Here is a 17,317-nt window from a genome sequence, read left to right as displayed (position 1 = left end):
CCAAGTATGTTTGGACGAAATCCGTTTCAGACAATTTGGAGGAAATTTAGACCTGTCCGTTCGAATTTCGGTCGGTCTGTATAGATTAAGTCCCACCTTTGAAGATGGACAAAACCAGTCCACTCCTTAGAGCCCCTCTTCCACAAAAGTTCATAATGGTGCGAAAACTTTCGAAAATAGTAACCAATTTGGCACATCGTAATATTCTTCCGAATACAAATTTTGAACATTTTTCTAAAAAGTGCAATTTAAGGACATGAATCCAATCGTTTTTATTTATTTATGAAAACACCTACCGGTAAAACGTCAATCAAATGTACAACAAGTGTCAGGATAGACTATATAAAACTTCGGGTATCTCCTTCACAATAATTCAAAATACATTACAGTACAAAAAGTACAGTTTAAGAGCTGTTCAAGGATAGTTTCGGAATTTAGCCGAAAGTTCTCCTTGCGGCCCTGTTTACAGCGATACTATGTTTTTCGTAAACAAATCCATGCTTCCAAAAGTTCTAAAAAATTCTATGATGATCAAAAATATTATAGACTGACCTTGGTTCGACCTTTAACATTTGCTCTTCGTATTATATTTCTAAAACTTAAATAAAGTTGGAAGATAGATTATATCCGACAATTCCTTCCGGTACTTCTCTCACAAAAGCTACATATTGTCCCTTGAGTGCGGTTAATGGCTGTTCGAAGATTGTTTTGAGATTCTGATTACAACAATAGTATTATGAATGTAACTGGTGGATTTTAATTAATTTAGATGAATTTCCGTAAATTTAAAAATTTGATTTGTATCGTAAATTTTAATTAAGTAGTAACTTTATTGTAATAAGTTTTACAACAACAACTACTGTATAGAATTTTCTATAATCATAAAATTATCGCTTAGTCTTAATTGTCACTGTTTATTTTGCTATTGCTTTTGTTGTTCTCTCTCTCCCATATTTGTTTTTTATCATTCAGCTATCGCTTATTTGTTTTCCAACATTGTGACGTCATATATTATTACCCCTTTTTATTTATGCGTACCCGTTGTTTACATTCTTCCGTCTGTTTGTAGTTGTTCTTGCGAATCGGTTGTCATTTCGTTCGACCATTGTATAACATCCTAGATTAAGGATTCCAGGACAGTCTATGCTTCTGCGAGACGGGAGAATAGTAGGTCGGTGAGTCAGTTGTTAATTATAAAGAGTAACTTAAGTAAAGTAAAGCTGTGTGCTTGGTAAAGTAGTCAACATGATATCAATACGGTTAGAATATTTGCGCCCAGAAGTAGTCCATAAGAAACAATTACCCACGTTCTGTATCCTTTAAAAGCTTTTGAGTCTTTTGGCGAGTCTTACATAAATTGCAATGTTTTAAACTTTTAGGTCCAACGGTCTTATCAGGGTTTTAATGATCAGCCACTCATATCATAAGAATTGTATAGACATATATGACCAGTTTTTTACTCCGTATTTCTTCTGACGCTTGACAATGCTCCTAGGAGTATGCAATATTTTTTATCTTCCATTACCTTCAATAGTATTCATTTAACCTTAAGTAATGGGAATTTTAAACTACAATTGAAAGTAAATAATCAAACACATTACCAAGGAAAATTAGGTATTTAATATCCCATTAATGGCGTACTACTCGAATTACCTTGGCCTCCATTTCTTGGAAAATAAAAAAAAACAACTGGACAATTTTTCAAACTTCTGTTCCCCAATCAATGGTCATTTAATCACTTGCAAAGCTTCTAAAATGCGCTAAGGGAATTTGTAATTTTTTAATTATATAACTAACAAATTAAGGACATTTGAATGAAGATAAATCACACTAAAAAGGTCACATTAACGCTAATGAAATCGAAAAGAGAACGAGGAAGAAAAGAAGGCTGAGCAGGTTTTATTAGTTTAATTTAAATTTATGAAAATATAAATAAGAATAAAAAACCATTAAAGCAAAGCAAAAAATTAAAAGAAAACAAAACAATATGGATGTAAAAGTATACTACAACAACAAACATATACACAATAACTGGTACAGTGGTAGGGCTCCGACAAGACGGCGGAAGAGAGGAGAAGGCATTGTACAAGTATTGCAGCCACAAATTTCAATTACACACAGGAAAACAAGCTATAAGAAGGAGCCACGGGGAGAAAGAAAGAAGAAAACATGAAAAAACCTGGTGGGGGTGGGTGGTTGAAAGTGGGAAAGACTGTGGAAAACAACAGCATCAGCAGAAATAAATAATAATAATGGTTAAATATTCACACGAAAATAAAAACCAAAAGAGAAGAAACGAAAATATAAAAGCACTACAAAAGCACCATCCAACCAACCAACCACCTTCCTCTTTTTTCAATCACCCTCCTCCCCACCACCTCCCCCCATTACGGGCAAAAAAGAAAAACAACAAAAATACATAGTATACAACAATAGGGGTGAGGTCAAATGAATTTTGAGCATGTTCGTAAGTGTGTGTGTGTGCAAGAGTGAGTGTACGTTTTCAATCAAAATGGGGGGAGGGGAGTTTGAGCACTTTAAAAAGAATTTAAAATTTGTTTTAATAAAAAATGTTTAACAAATTTATTAAAATTTGCAAAATGCTATGCATACATATCAATTCCTAATTTCAAATGAAAGCCTAAGAGTCCATGCGATCACTTGGTCCTAGGCAATAAAATGAATGAAAAAGTAGTTTAAGGGGACGGAAAGGGTATAAGAAGAAATTCCACAAATTCATCCAACAATCATGTCTACAATCATAGGAGCAGACATTCTCCTTCTCTTTGACGTTTTAACTTATATTATTCATTCATCAACATCGTGCCCATACTTTCGGAGTTAAATCAGCAACGAAACCATCCCTAAACCCAACTTGTGGTTAAGGAATAACCTTACCCTTTTCGCAATATTTCTTCTATATATGTGCATGTACGTACGAAGTTATATGCTTACTTCCCAACGCATCATACCTTCACCCTACCTTCTTCGTAGTCCGAAAAAGCGCCGTCACCACCTAGCCCCAAGTCCCCCCACATTCAATTAAGGCAAAATCAATAAAGACGCGCAAAAGAGAATAATGAAAAGTGACTAAGGCTAGGCCCGGTCATACAACGACAATGGTGAGTTGGAGCATGAGAAAGTGCAGAAGCATTTTCAAGAAAATAAAAATGCATTGTTGAAATTACCTTCATCTCCGCTCGCTTTCCACACATTCGACAAAACCACAAATGCATACATGTATTGGTGCAGAAGAAAATTACTGAAATTAAAAAGTTCCAGTACCAGACAAAGGAACTTGAGCTTCAATTTCAGTGACAAAAATAACGGCATAGAGAAAATCTCAATGCATTTTAGCTAAAGAAACAGCGACCGCATTAAGACATTCCTGTTGACAAAATTTTAATACTACATCCTTATAGATGGCAATGCTGCATAGATGGCCATGATAAGGGAAAAGGAAACCCCTCCAGTTTACAGAAACAAAACAATAATAGCGACATGATAAACGAAGTAATAAGGTAGGCAACGAAACACCAGAAGAAATAATAACACAAAGTAAAACTGGCAAAAGAATAATAACAGCATAGCAAAATACACACATACACACATTTACATATACACAAAACGGAAATGCTTTTGAAATTGTATGCACATTTCATACACATACACACACAGGCACACACGTGTACACACCAAACAACAAGCCAGACATTTCTCATTTATTTGCACACTCACACTATGAAAACTCTTTGGGAAAACTTTAGTACTTTTACCCTTGATGCGGTTTTTGTTGTATGTATGCGGAAAATACACAAGCTAGTCTCTCGACCTGTGTCTCTGTGTGTGTCTTTTGTGTGTATAAACGACTCACGACTACGACGTCGACGACAGCACTGGCAGCAAGAGTGAGGAATTTTGTCTGAGAATTATTGATTTTTGTTAGAGTTCTTCTTCGTATGTGTCTGTGGTCGAGTGCGCAGTAAAACTGCCAACCTAAAAACTTACACCAACAACATGTTCGTGTGCATCCATATTGCATGAGTGAGTATGTGTATGTCTGTGTGCTTGGCTTTGTCGTCGTCGTGGTTTTTATGCTCTTACTACCACCGTCCACTGTCAGTGTCGAATATTTCCACAACTACTGCCTTTGTCTCAGCTTATATCCTGGCCATCACTGTCACTGTGTGGTGGCGTGTGGCGTGGTGGCATGTACTAGTGTTGGTTGAATTCTCTCACATCCTTTGCTGAGTTTCCAGAGTTTTACAACTAAAGTTTGTGTTCTCCATTGTTGTTTTCTTTCCTTTCCATTCCTTTCCTTTCTTTGGCTGCTACATGGCAAAGTGCTGCAGATATTGTATGCGCGCATTGAGTATTTTGACATTGTCTCTTGAAATTCTAGAGACAGTAGGGTTCGAGTTCAACGCCGTTGCCGTTGTTGTCGTCATCATCAACACCAACATCATCATCGTCGTCAAGATGGGCATAGTAACTAAAAGTAAGAATTCTTTAGCAGTTTATAGCGCATTTTTTGGTCATTCTATTGCCATTCTCCAGACGATTTCGATGTGAGAGTGATGAGCGGTGTGGTGTCAATTGCATAGCGGTGTACTATGGTTTTCAGCCTTCTTTGTTGCTGACCACGACGTATACAGAATGTAAAAGTAGGAACTAAGGCAGACATTTTCTCAAAAGTTTCTTTGCAGAAGCGTGGATATGTGCGAAAAAGGCGTTGTTAGTTTCCTTGCAATGACATTTGGCAGGGGTATTTTTCATATAGCTCAAATCCATAAATAGAAAATTATTAACACAAAATTACAGTTAATCAAGGTAGTTTAAAATGTAAATTGTAAAAAATAGGAAAGATAATTGCAAATTAAATTTCTATGAATTTTGTTGTTCAATGTGTCCATTGGACATGGGTGTGTATAATTATTTTTTGTCACTTATACGCCCTCGAAGCCTTTGAAGCATATTTCCCAAGAACATCAAAAAGCACCAGAGAAAATAGAAAACCAGCCAGGGTATTAGCATTTTCATATATGTAAGCCTGAGATTATAAAAGGAAGACCAATAAAACTCACATATTGACTGTCAACATTTTTCTGAAGCACACCGGTCAAAATTTCGATGAAAATTTCAAAACATCGAATAGCCCTTGAACTGCTCAAAAGCAAAGGTGTTGTGCAATGTAAGCCTGAGATTATAAAAGGAAGACCAATAAAACTCACATATTGACTGTCAACATTTTTTCTGAAGCACATCGGTCAAAATTTCGATGAAAATTTCAAAACATCGAATAGCCCTTGAACTGCTCAAAAGCAAAGGTGTTGTGCAATAAAGACCTTCTTGGAACTTCATTGTACGTTTGGAAGACATGTTACGATGTGCTATGTTTCGGTCATATCAGATACTCAATTCAAAAGTTATCGTGCTCATCAGTCATTTAGTTGGAACCGGAAGAGTTTTTAGACCTTTCTCGGCCATTATCTCAGCTAGTATGGACTTGCCTAGGGGACGCGAGGACAACTTGATGCAAAATAATTCCGAGACATGTCCTTAAACTGCACTTTTGCGAAAAATATTGAAATTTTGTGCGAGAAGTACCCGAAAGAGCGCACCGATGGAGTCCATATTTGATCTTGACCTATGTTTGGAACAAATTTTTGGAAAAAATTTAGTTACCCTCATTAAGGCTGTGGGGTCTAAAAATGGAATTTATTTAAATTGTTGAATTTAAATTTTCAATATGGTAGAGTTGTGCCAAAGGAACTATATGGAACTATCTAGTTCACTTCGCAGTTCCAATGGCCCACATTTTTTCTTTGAACAAACTGCGTATACTTACTATCGCACGTTATATTTCATGATGATACGTTTTGGAACTAGTACAAGGAACTAGGAACTAGATTACCCAACTCTACAATATGGTATCAGGTCATTTGTGCGTATAATTATTTTTGTCACTTATACGCCCCTGTTTACTATGAGGTAAGTGCATTTCAACGGTAACAAGCTGTATTGGGAGCAATATTTTTATCACTTTAACCTCAATTGATCAAATAAATTAAAAATTATCATCCTTAAACCTCAAACCATGGATTTTTTTAATATTTTGTTTTTGCCTTAAGTCGTAGATTTTTAAAATATTTTTCTAGACTTAAGCCGTGGATTTTTTAAATATTTATTTATCCTCTAAGGCATCGAGCCGCTGCACAGTGGATCCACTTGTATGGAGAAAGTGGCCAAAAATATTTAGAGTGTAAAAATCAAGCCAATGCGCCGGTTACAGCTTTGTGCTGCTGCGAAGAGTGTTTTAAGAAACCACGAGCGTAACATTCTCCCTCCTTTCCCCTCAGGAGGGGGTATACGGTAAGAAAGGTCTCGATTGTCTTATGATGTAAAAATAGGCTAAGGGAATATTTATTTATCCTCTAAGGCATCGAGCCGCTGCACAGTGGATCCACTTGTATGGAGAAAGTGGCCAAAAATATTTAGAGTGTAAAAATCAAGCCAATGCGCCGGTTACAGCTTTGTGCTGCTGCGAAGAGTGTTTTAAGAAACCACGAGCGTAACATTCTCCCTCCTTTCCCCTCAGGAGGGGGTATACGGTAAGAAAGGTCTCGATTGTCTTATGATGTAAAAATAGGCTAAGGGAAACAAAATAATCTCCAAAACAACATAAAATCCAACCAATTTAGCGGAATAAAAATATCAAAATTTTTGTCTGAAAATTGGTAAAATTTTTAATATAGTTCTTATAGCATTCTTCCTGGAAGGCACGTACCGCCAACGTAAGACAAATTTGGAAGAAGATTTCTTCATCTTGCCACTGATGTCAATTATGTTAATGTACGTGGTCAGATGACAGAGTTATACGCTAATATATCCATAGAAACCCTATTCTAGGGTAGCTTTAGTCAGCGGCCCACCATTTATAGTCTGGCACTAGATGGCAGCTGATTTTAATACTGAATAATCTTAAACCCATAAACTACTTTGGAAAATTATTCCCGCGGTGGGCACTGGTGGGCATCATGGCTAAAACCTTAGGTCAAATTTAAGTATATGATCAAATTGACATTACAAAATACACTAAGAAAATAAGCAGCTAACTAGAATTCCACAACACGCTAAAACACTATTTTTTAATGAAAATTAAGCTATTACCCCCTCCTTAAAAATCCACTATAATATTTTGCTATACGTATTAGTTTCGCGATATTTTGAATATATTTACTTGCACGTAAAATATAGGTTGTACTCACAACAAAAATATTAGTCAAATGTTCCGACTTTTGAAGCTATTCTTAAGAAGATCGCGTTCCAATGAAACAAAAACTAATATATTTTTAAAAAGGTCCATGTCATAGCTATCAGATTTGCCAGATGTTGTACCAAAATTTTGACATTCATTTTTTTATTTTTGGCCAATGGGTGGATCCACTGTGCGCTGATGTTTTAAATATTTTTCCTGGTCTCGTGCCGTCGATTTTTTAAATATTTTTCCTGACCTTAAGCCGTGGATTTTTAAATATTTCTCCTGGCCTCCCTATGTCCTCAAATCATGCATTTTTTATATATATTTTTCCTGACCTTAATGCGTGGATTCTTTAAGGCCTAGAGGCGTGGATATTTTACTTTTTTCCTGCCTTCCCTAATGCATTATGGCTTAAAATTTTCCAGAATGGCGTGGATTTTTAAAAATTTTTCATGGCCTTAAGCAGTAGATGTTTTAAATATTTTTTCCTTGCCTTAACCATGGATTTTTTTAAAAATATTCCTAGTTTAAGGCGTGGATTTTTTAAATATTTTCTCAATGCTTCACTTAGGCCTTAAGCCGTGAATTTTATAAATATTTTCTCAAAGCTTCCCTTAGGCCTTACGTCGAGGATTTTTTAAATATTTTCTCCAAGGTTTCCCTAAGGCTTTACGCCGTGGATTTTTTAAATATTTTCTCAAACCTTCCCTTAGTCCTTAAACCCTGGATTTTTCAATATTTTTCCCGCCGTACTTATAAGAATCATTCCTCCCTGTTTCGACATCATAAATTAATAATTACTACTCCAAAACACCATCTGCTTTCACTCACAACTTAATTCGAAACAATTCTTATTTTATATTTCTTGAGGTTTTGTTAAAAAAATTTACAATGCGTACCAAATTTTTAAAATTGTGTGTGAAATAGCGACTAAATTTTTTTGCCTAAAATTACCTGGAAATTCCTTTGAATTTCATTTCAATAAGCATTTAAATAGAATTCAATTGCCAACAAAAAATTCCATTTAAATTTCCTTATTCATCATCAATTCATCGCAATACAAACAAACAAAAAAAAACGGTTCAACAGACTTGCTAAAGTAGATCGAAAACTTTTGAACTGGAAAACTCCTCAAGTTTATTGACCTCAATTTCGGTTCATAGTTGTTGTTGGTTTTTGTTTCATTCTTTCATCAACCTCATCTTCTTCATCGTATTTTTCTTCGGCAAAAGTTAATCTGTAATCTATTTTTATTTATCAAAGGAAGCCAACAACAACAACAATACCAACAATTATTTATTACAAACAAAATACTACCAAAGATGTTTAGCACACACAAAAAAAGAAAGAAAGGTCTCCCAAGGATAAGGAAATATAGAATAAAAAATGAGAAAAGAATTTGCCTTTTTTCTGTTAAGAATTTGTGGAAAACTTTCTATTTTTATCTTAGACTTTGTGGGAAAGTGTGGCATAGATGGCATGGCATTTGTTCGTTCGTTCATTCATTCAGTCAGCCAGCCATTCATCCATTCATTACTGACTTTTGCCGAGAGAAACAACTCAAACAGGTATTTAAGATTTTTGCCTTATTTTCATCGTCTGTTTATTGTTCGTTTCTTTTTTTTTTTTTTGCTCCTTTATACAATTGTCCTGGTGCTGCTGCTGTTGAACTTGGGAATTCCCTCAATGCCAGATGTTATACGTTGTTAGACGGCAAAGGTTTCCAATTTCAATGTGAGAGGAGATGGCAAGTGAGTTAGTGTCTATATTATTCGTATGAATGTGTAAATGAATGTTTTTTGCTGTTGCTGCTGTTATTTTTTGTTTCTTTTGCCAAAGTATCACTTCCGTTACGGGCCAGACACAGACTTTTTTCTCTGCACCCAACGCCAGCAACATGGTAACCGTCTGTTTTTTTAGTTCTGTTCTTTGTCAACAACAGTCCTAACGCCGTTGCTGGTTAATGGAGAGCAAAAAAGCAAAAGTTGCGTAGCAATGATATGCCAAATCATAGGGAAAATATCAAGCAAAATGGGTAGAAAGCAAACATTGCCATAAAAGCAGTAAAAATATGGAAAACTACCGGGGAAATGGAAGGCCATCATGCAACGGGACATGAAGAGTACCTTCAGATTCTTTTTCCATGAATAGAAAAAAACTGAATACAAATACAACTTGAACTCATATTCAGACATTCAGACATATCCAGACTCCTTGGGGGGTACCAGCAGCATTCAGTCACTCAACCAACCAAGTACTGCTTGCTGCTGTTACAATTTGTAATGTAAGCATGATACAGCAATAAACGGCAGAGAAACCTACAACATGTTGTAGTCTATGTCCTCTTCTTATACACACATATAGCGAGAAAATCTTTACAATTTTTTTTAGATTACAACGCCTTGCTTTCACTTCCTCCATACATATACAGAAATGTTGTATTCTAAAAAAGTTACATTTTTTCACATTCACAATTTGTTTTGTATCCTTGACGTGTTCCTTGTAAGACAACAAAAGTTCTTGTCATCTTCATCATTCAACATTTAAGGATTCCAATTGCACTCCTTCTTCAGTTGAGATGTGTAGCAGACGTCGTCTAGAAAAGAATAACAAAACCATATTTTATACTTATAAAGAAATTCTTACCCAAAATAAACAGGGTGTGTTTGTATGTGTGTGGAATGCCGCTTTACCAGAACTGTTGACATTATGAACTTGAAAAAAATAGAGAAAAAAACGAAATCCTTGGGGATTTTGCATTCATTCACCCTTCGTTTACTCCTTCCACACTGTTGCTTTAGCTGTTATCTGTTAGAAATGTGAAAATTATGCGTTGTTTTCTTTTTTGTTTTGTTTTTGTGTGAGAATAAGGCAACGAAAACACTTTCTGCGAATCAGAAATTCTAGGAAACAGACAACACTTTCGTTGTTAAACATATCGCAACAATGTTATATGCTTATTTAGATGGTAAACGCCCCCGGAAGATGCAATGAAAACAAGGATGTTTTAGGGATCAACAATTCTGACTAAGGAATTTAAATGAGGATAGTCGTTTCTTATAAAAACATGAACTAATTAATTTATTCGAAAAAAGTTGCGCAACATTTTAATGTTGTTTCATAATTTCATAATTATGGATAGGTAGGTAATTTGCTATTTTAAAGCTCAGTTGCTGACAAGGTCGATGGTAATCAGTGGTTGATGCCGGTTTGATGACAATCGGGTGGTTGCTGTCGGCTAGATGGTGATCGGGTTGGCATCGTTTGTGATCGGGTGAACTGCACTTGTGCGAAAAAGAATTGAAATTTTGTGCTGAAATTATCCGAAGGAGCGCGCCGATAGAGTCCATATTCGAACCTGACCTATGTTTGGACATTTTGGAACAAGTCTGTTGGTCCTTAGAGAGTTATCGTGTCTCCAGCCAGACAGGCAGACAAACGAACGGACATGGCTAAATTGACTGTAAATTGTGTAAAACGGATTTTGTCCAAACATTCTTGGGGTCTAATACCATTATTTCAATAAGACACATTTGTATCGTATCAAAATTTTTCATCCTCGTTAGGCTAAAGTCTGTGGGTCTAAAAATGGTATTTATTTAAATTGTTGAATTCAAGGCATATTTATATAAAGTAGAAGTGACAATCAGCTGTATTTCTACTTTTTGTAAATTTGGTTTTCAAAATGTAATAGGGTCTACTCATGAAATTTGAAACTTCGAAATTTGCTACCATAAAATACTTCTTTTCATCGTAAACGTGTAATAACAATGACCTACGACAGTTCTGAATGCTTTATATTTACATTTTAGTTCAAATTTGTTCTATTTTAGAGGATTTTCAAAATGTATTTATGTTTTCCTGAGAAATTTTTTAGAACGACCCCATTATTCAATATTTTCTTTGACATTAAATTTTCTATAACAACAATGTTGTTTTTGTAAATTTGTTAGTTGTTTTAATTCGTGCATTTACCTTATATAAATATGCCTTGGTTGAATTCAATTTTTCAATAAGATCGTGGGTGCGTATAATTATTTTTGTCGCTTATACGCCCCTATCTCATATGTGGTAAATTCATTGCAACGGTAACAAGCTCACATGTATTAGCGGCAATATTTTTATCACTTAAACCTCAATTACTCAAATAAATTACAAATATTGCCCAAAGTCCTCAAGCCGTGGATTTTTGTAATATTTCCCAACGGCCTAATAGGCTTCCGTAAGGCTTCAAACCATGGATTTTCTAAATATTTTTTCTGGCCTTAAGCCATAGATTTTTTAAATATTTTTCCTGGCCTTAAGCCGTAGATTTATTAAACATTTTGTCTGGCTTAAACCGTAGATTTTTTAAATATTTTTTCTGGCCTTAAGCCGTAGATTTTTTAAATATTTTTTTCTGGCCTTAAGCCGTAGATTTTTTAAATATTTTTCCTGGCCTTAAGTTGTATATTTTTTAAATATTTTTGCCGGCCTTAAGCCGTAGATTTTTTAAATATATTTTTTTCTGGCATAATGCCGTAGATTTTTTAAATATATTTTTTATGGCATAAAGCCGTAGATTTTTTAAATTTTTGTTTCTGGCTTTAAACCATAGTCTTTTTAAATATTTTCCCTGGCCTTAAGCCGTAGTTTTTTAAATATTTTTACTGACCTTCAGCCGTAGATTGCTGCCAGGATCGACCTAAGGACCCACAAACTTTAATGTTTAATATTTATTATAGTAGTGTTTATAGTGTTTATAACACGAATAATGTGTGAGGAACATGATTATCGAGTAGTTGCTGCCGGTTCGATGCTGGGCTCGATGGTGATGGGTTGACATTATCGGTTCGATGACAATCGAATTGTTTCTGTCGGGTTGGTGGTTGGTCGGCTCGTTGGTGATCGGGTGAATATTATCGGGTCGAAGATAATCGTGTTGTTGCTGTCGGCTCTTTGGTAATCGCACGTGTGGCTCGGCTCTGATGTATTTGGATGCAGTCGGCTCGGCGGCGACCGGGTTGTTGATCGGCTCCGAAATATTCTGGTGTGTGTATCAGCTCTGAATAAAGCTGGGTACACATTGTCAGTTTTGAATGTCGATATTTCGCAATTATCGATAACTGTCAAAACGTCCAGCAACCACAAAACATTTTGCGGTTGCATGATTAATGACAAAAATGAACGGTCACACTAGCAAGCAACAACAAAGCTGTCATTCAAAACTTACAATGTGTACCCAGCTTTATTCGAATGCTGTCGGCTCGGTGGAAATCGGATTGTTGGTCGGCCCTAACGTATTCGGATACTGTCGGCTCGGTGGCGATCCGGTTTTTAGTCGGCTCTGAAATATTCGGATGCTCTCGGGATGGAGTTGCGTTAATAGGTGCAAGCTATGGTGAGCTGGCTATAAGTGTGAAGCGGACTAAGCGCAGTGAGCTTACTAAGAGCTGCAAGAGTACTAAGTGTAGGATTGAAGACTTGACTGACTAGAACCAGCTACCGAGACGAATCACATGTCTATTTCATTTGTACTTTGTCTGCGATATTCGGCATTTTCGGGGACGAAAACTTGAAGTGAATGGGAATGGAATTATTTCACAAACACTTGTATGAAACCTGATATATGTTGCGTATGGGGTATGGATATCTATTCAATACCTTAAGATGGAATTAATATTACTGCGTGCCGAAGAAAATATAAGAAGGTTCAAGACCCCATGTAACCGTACCTTCCAATTGTATCACATGCAGGGATGCCAGATAAGTTTGGTCGAAAATCGGCACTTTTCGGGTGCCGAAATCGGCAAAATCGGCAAAAATTTTTCAAAATCGGCAAAAAATCGGCAAATTAAAAAACATTTATTTCAGTTCCAATTATCGCTTTATTTAATAAGCATAAGTTTAAAAAATAACATTTTAAGTACAACAAAACAATTAACAATTCATAAAACAAGGCAACAATTCAAAATATGTATGAATATAAATGGTTTTACCATATACATACCGACACCTCCAAATAATAGTATGCTAAGTCTAAAAAGTGAGTTTTGCAGGAGAAGCTCTCAAAGTTTGAAAATTTCTTTGACCTTCAGTACTATGCTAAGTAAATATTTGTTTATAACTTCTGTTCGGATTGTCCGATTATTACCAAAATTTGACAGAATTTAAATTAAAGGACGTTAAATACGTTAAATATAAAAATGTAAAGAACTTGAAAACATGCTAAGTCGACTTAGCATACTATTGTTTGGAGGCGTCGATATGAAGTATATATTTATAAGTACATGAGATCAATATATTTTCAATTCAGTCAAGCTAAACAAAAAAAAACAAAAAAAAAAAAAAAAAAAAAAAAAAAAACATTGTTCCACAACATCCCATACGGGACAAGGGAGACTTCTCTCATATCAATGAGTGTAGCCCGATTCATATTTAGCTCAATGATATGGGACCTACTGTTTATCGCCGAGTCCGAACGGCGTGTCTTACGACACCACTTGTGGAGAAGATTTTCAAGGCTGAAATACTCAGGAAATGTCGCCAACATTACTGAGGGGTATTTTGCCACCGTTGAAAAATGTTCGATGTTGCTTGGCCGGGGAATCGAACCCCCGACCTTCTGCGTGCAAGGCGGGCGTGCATACCGTTGCACCACGGTGGCACCCCAAGCTAAACAAAACTAATACAAATATTATCTTAAAAGGTTAACTAATAAGGTGAAATGTTGGTTTACAATAAAATTCAATTTCATTCATAAATGCTCTGTTCCAGAACCTGCAAGAAGCTACTACTTTTTACTACGATAACATTTTTTCCTTTATGTTATCGAAAAAAATAGTAAAAAATAGTAGACTCTTGCAGTAGTGGAACAGACCAAAATATTTGAATTAAAGTTTCGTAACAAATCATTTTTAATGACAACATCATAACAGTTGGACTTATTTAATTTTAAGTAGTCTTTTATTTTAAGTAGTGTTTAAGAGAATTCCTTCCATCGACTCCCTAGCTATTTCGACACTTGTTTTTATTTAAATTCACTTGGCTAAAAACTCTTTCCACATTTGCTGAAGAATGTGGCAAGACTAAAATATGTTTAATAAATTTGGACAAAATAGGAAATATTGGTTCAGAATTTGCACATATTAATTCACACACTGTTTTCCAAAATTCTAGCAACTCTACGTTTTTATCTTTAAACAAATTTCTGTAATTTAAACGTGAAAGTTCGCGTGATTCTTGCTTTTCGTTCGCATTCGTATTCCTTTATTATGTCAAAATGAATCTTCTGTGCCATTTATTATAAAACTTTGATTTATTGAAGATACTCGTAGGCACTTAAATTTATTTTCAAAATTAAACCGCTTCAAAATCTGATCACAAAGTTCAATTTAAAAGTTTGTGCAGTTTTTAATTATTTCCACTAACCCACTACTCGACAATTTCGTTTTTTTTTAACAATTTCCTTGATGAATATACTGAAGTACACGTTTTGGTAATCAAGAAAAATTTTATTATTATTATTAATCAAACTACTCTTGACGATATAGTTGTCTTTGTTATTGTACCAAATTAGTGCTAGCAGCCACAATTTTCATACAAAACGTAAATTTTATGTGAACAAGTTGCCTTAACTAAAAATCGGCATTTTAGGGGTAAAAATCGGCAAATCGGCATTTCTATTTTTTTGGACTAAAAATCGGCAAAATGCCGATAAATCGGCAAATCTGGCATCACTGATCACATGTTCGCGTTCTCACTGCATAGAAAATCTACTTACCAAAAAAATTTTGATATAATTATATCCTACAAATTCTGTCTGGCTGGATGGTGCGCGCGATAAATCTCGAAGATGAGCCATGTCGGTACACACCTTTGGGTACCTCCACATATTTTTGCCTTATTAAGGCGAAGGTCATTTATAGTGATTTTAATTAATAATACCAAGCAGGACTATAGGAAAAGTTTTGAGTTTCAATTAACTGACATAATTTCGCATATGCATTTATCTAATGAAGTGCGATATATATACTAGTTCCCAAGCTTTGCCTTCGTCTGCCACAAAAACAACATTCAATACCCCTGAAGATCGGCTTAACCACCCGTGAAACGTAGCGTAATGGGACTTCGGTAGACTCCTAATTTGTCAATGTATATAATAGGTCTAATAAGCTCAACTCGAAAGAGAATTAATAAAAATTTTCGTTAAAATAGTGTGCACGATAACTTTCGAAAGAAGTAACTTATTTGGTCCAAACTTTCCACATTGTAACATTTATTCGGTGTAAGTCCTTCGGTTAACTCCCACACAAAATTTCTAATTGGTTTGCAAAAGTGCAGTTTAAGAACAGCTTTAAGATCGTTTAGAAAATCTTACAACTGATGGTCCTCGCGGCTCCTTTTACGACAGTATAATTTTTTTTTGGAGGCAGGTCCATACTTCCTGAGAGAGGAGTAACCGGTTTGTTCCAAACTTGCAAATCATAGTAATTCTCCAAACTTCCATAAATACGACGATGGGCTATATCTGGACACTCGTTCCAGTACCTCTCCCACAATAGTTGGTTTAATTTGGTTTAAGTGTAGGTTTAAATCTGTTCGCTGATGAATTTTAATGTTTTTTACAGATAGTTCTCGCAGTATGATTTTTTTCTTGATGGCTTTGAATATTTCACGTATATTGAAGGTTTAGCCACAGTTTCTAGCCGAATTTGCGTTGCATTTTCCAACAACTTGCCTGTAATTTGGCATATGATGAAGTTCCCTATGTACGGGAAATATTCCTGCCAAATCCCCCATTTACATATAATGTAGAAATCTAATGCATGTTGCTTTTCTACATCTGCCGCATGATACCTCCTTCGGGCACTTCTTTCCAGGAAGTAAACTACATAAAATGTGCGTGCCGCACATCGCCAAATCATCTGTCTCTTAACTCCTCGTTATCCTTTTTGTGGTTGTAGATTTTTAAAAGTTGTTTCAAATTTACGCGACACGTATTCAAAATAACTAGAATAGTTTCCCTCTTACCCTGGATTCGCAAATGTACAGCGACAACATTCGAATGTTTTCCATTGCAAAAAATACGAGTTGTGTGTTTTGCTGTTCTTTTTTATGCCATCATAAGAAAAATCAAGGTCAACATTATGAAAAACTTTCCTTAGCTGTAGTGCAATAGTGGTGGTTCTAGTTGATGTTACCACGATATACGGAGAACTGCATTTGACTCCCTCCACTAGAAAACATAACTTATGAGTGGCATCCACACAGAAGAAATGCCACAATAAAAACTCAATGAAAACATTATTTCACTTTCCCTGTGGAACGAACATACGCAGCTGTAGCAATTGTATGCAAATAACAGCAACACATACACACATGCACACATAAACGTGTAGGTGTGAATGGCACGTCACCACTCGTTCATCGTGACTGTTGCAATTACAAACACATTTCCGCATCCGTTTTGAAATTTTTGTAATGAAATCAAAACCAAAAAGACCTCAGACACAACACACACAAACACATATTGTTGGTTGTTCGTGTTGTTCACACGTTGTTTAATTGTTTTGCTTTTCTTGTTGCTGTTGGTTTTCTATGGCAAGCAACAAATGGTTGGTTGCTTTCCAGAGTGTAACTCATACGACATGTGGTCCGAAAAAAAGTGAATTTGTCAGTCCTTATCACCGTTGCCACTGACGATTGTTTGCTTTGTTTTTCGGGTAAATTGACCAGCCTTAGCTTCAGTGAGTCGGTCGGTCGGCCGGTCATTTTCCTAAAGCCCTACGCCAATTCACTCCATCCATATGGCCTGTCCGGTGTTGTGACGTGCACTTGCAGCCACATGACTGCATTTAGAGAGACTTTGTTGCATGTCTGGCGCGTGAAATTCGTGATGCATAAAAAACAGCATAGAAATGAACATTCAGCAGTACCCAGATGATGATGATGATGGGACCGCCAAGTGTTCCAAGTTTATGACTTTTTCCGCTGTTCACCCTGTACTCTGTCACAGAGAGTGCGAAAAAAGTGTTGGGGTTTTTTTCGGTTGCCGGTTGTCGTTCTTTGGATTCC

At 35.8% G+C, this 17,317-nt stretch overlaps 1 protein-coding gene across 8 annotated transcripts in view; it reads left to right on the top strand.

Annotated features, from left to right (window-relative positions):
• Window positions 1-17,317, top strand: part of Tet (Ten-Eleven Translocation (TET) family protein) — a 344,582-nt gene that overhangs the window by 235,997 nt on the left and 91,268 nt on the right. The window contains exon 1 of one of the 8 annotated variants that reach the window (XM_073985830.1): window positions 3,314-3,521. The exons of the other annotated variants lie outside the window; for them this stretch is intronic. The gene's annotated coding sequence lies outside the window, so the exon portion shown is untranslated. Of the gene's footprint in view, window positions 1-3,313; window positions 3,522-17,317 lie in introns of those variants that run through there. 8 annotated transcript variants of the gene reach the window in all.

The sequence above is a fragment of the Musca autumnalis genome, unplaced genomic scaffold (assembly GCF_047663935.1).
Source record: "Musca autumnalis isolate F117 unplaced genomic scaffold, ASM4766393v1 scaffold_4, whole genome shotgun sequence".
NCBI classification, from domain to species: domain Eukaryota; kingdom Metazoa; phylum Arthropoda; class Insecta; order Diptera; family Muscidae; genus Musca; species Musca autumnalis.
This window is presented reverse-complemented; position numbering and strand designations above follow the sequence as displayed.